Source organism: Coffea eugenioides, chromosome 10 (assembly GCF_003713205.1).
Source record: "Coffea eugenioides isolate CCC68of chromosome 10, Ceug_1.0, whole genome shotgun sequence".
Taxonomy (NCBI): Eukaryota; Viridiplantae; Streptophyta; class Magnoliopsida; order Gentianales; family Rubiaceae; genus Coffea; species Coffea eugenioides.
The window spans coordinates 3,724,605-3,727,048 of record NC_040044.1 but is presented as its reverse complement, the minus strand read 5'-3'; the positions used below and the strand labels follow the sequence as shown (position 1 = coordinate 3,727,048).

The window sequence follows — 2,444 nt, the reverse complement described above, 5'->3', positions numbered from 1 at the left end:
GTACTATAAAAAATAAATATATATTAAGAAAATGCAGAGGGATATGATACAGTAATTGTAGTAATTGAATGGAAATAGTAATACCTCACTCATTGTGGGACGCCAAATGGAAGAACCTCGAATGCAGAGGGATGTTGCAAAGGCAAGTCTATTAAGTTGTTGGGTAAAATACACGGAACCCCCTTGAGGTTTCGCGAAAAGACACATTACCCCCTTATCATTTAGAAACCTACACATAAATACCCTAAACTTCATAACTAAAGTGGAAATTACCTTTTGAACCGGCTGAGTTACCGGTAGCAGGTCGAATACCTCGTCTAACTTTATATTGTAGACATCAACTTTCAACCACTATACGATCTTTGACCTCATTTTCTCGAGAAAACAATATTCTGAAAATTACTTTAAGAAAGAATGACACTTTGGCTGTGTGTTCCTCGGTTTCATTTCCACCGCCACTGACGACGACGAGCAATCCCCCGGCCCAGTAGCAGCCATGGTTCACGTCAGTTTCTATCACAACTATGGGAAGCCGTTCAAAAAGCCTCGACGTCCATATGAGAAGGAGCCTTTGGATGCTGAGTTGAGGCTTGTTGGAGAATATGGACTCAGATGCAAGAGGGAGCTTTGGAGGGTCCAATATGTATTAAGCCGTATTCGTAATAATGCTAGAATGCTTCTAACTCTTGATGAGAAAGACCCTCGTCGTATCTTTGAGGGTGAAGCCCTCTTGGGTAGGATGAATAGGTATGGCCTTTTGGAAGTCAAAACAAGCTCGATTATGTCTTGGCTCTGACTGTGGAGAACTTTCTTGAACGCAAGCGTCAAACACTCGTCTTCAAGACAGGCATGGCCAAGTCAATTCACCATGCTCGCGTGCTTGACTGATATTACTATCAGGATATTACAAATAAAACTCATCATATCCGCTACTTGATTATGCAGCTACACGTATAAGTTGGGTCATAGATTGTTCAATGGCACATATATCTAGAGTCAGATGTACCATTTCAGAGCATCACCTTATCTTGGGCAAAATTCTCTACAACGTGTGGTCATTTTTGGTGACATGGGAAAGGTTTGAAAACTTTTGGATACAGATTAACATGTATACCTTTTTCTCTCACTCCATCAACAGATCTTTTTTTTTTCCGTAGTTGCATCAATGTGGAATATTTGCACTGCTCAGTGCTGCGATTGTAACCCTTTTCCCTCATTTTGGTGGCGATGACTTTCCAGAGAAGCTTGTTCCGCTTGGTTTCCATGAAGGTAGGATCCAGCTCTGCCTGAATCATCAAGAAATCCCTGGTTTCTTGCATACTCCATTGAGGGAACCTATCGCCACCACCGCCACCACCCGTGTCAATATGAATGCTGCTGCTGCTACCATACTGATGTTGATGCTGATGCTGATGACTTTCCATAGTCGGTCAAGATCGAAAGCAACTGCTATTAAAATATATGAGTAGAAGGTGATGGTGATGACAGATCGATCACTTTCGCCGCGGAAAGAACGCAGTCATGATTCTTGAATCATAAAAGAGAAGATCAAAAAATATTTGTGTTATTTAGGAGGAGAATAGACAGAGGCACATCAGGGTTGGAAGGCAGGTAGTTAATGTTCCTTCATTTATGGTGAGAGTTGATTCCTAGAAGCACATTGACTTTTCAATCACCAGTCCATTTGGTGGTGGGCGTGCTGGAAGAGTCAAGCATAAGAACCAGAAGGCAGCTGCTAAGAAAGCTGCTGGTGGTGATGGTGATGAAGAAAATGAAGAGTGAGCCATTTCGTGTTAGATACCTTCTTTCTTTTACCCTCCAGAAGATAGCTTTACATCTGACTGCTATTTGGAATTTTGTCCTATTAGATTTTTCAGAGTATTGCATTTTCTGCAGAAGAGAGTATTCCTTTCAAAGCTATCTTCTGTAATACTCTCTTCTTCCCTTTTTCCTTTTCAAAGGAATCTCGCATACCCATCGTCACTAAGTCACACACCCGGTTACAGGTTAATTTCCACTTTAGTTATAAAGTTTAGGGTGTTTATATGGAGATTTCTAAATGATAGGGGGTAAGGTGTCTTTTTGCGAAACCACAAGGGGGTTTCTTGTATTTTACCCTAAGTTGTTTAACATTATAAAACCCTCCAAGTCTTGGATCTACCACCTTTTCAATCCCCCCTCGGCTCAGTATAGGTTTGGCCCATTGAATTCACTACCAGGAATTAGAAAATTGACTTTTCCATCATATGTTAAACGGGAATCCTAAAATTGGCTGCCTTTGATTACCCAGCTGTGTAAGCTTTGATGAGAATCATCTACTGGTTTTTTGCCAGATAGAAGCTCCAACAAAAAGACTCCAAATGCAAACACATCTGTCTTCCCATCGACAACGCCGTGCATGAAGTATTCAGGTGCTAAGTGCCTGTAAAATCGGCAAGAAATAC

The 2,444-nt window shown here is 41.2% G+C and overlaps 1 pseudogene; it reads left to right on the top strand.

Annotated features, from left to right (window-relative positions):
* The first annotated feature begins 225 nt into the window (after window positions 1-225).
* LOC113750095 lies at window positions 226-1,872 on the top strand (annotated as a pseudogene).
* Window positions 1,873-2,444: the final 572 nt, after the last annotated feature.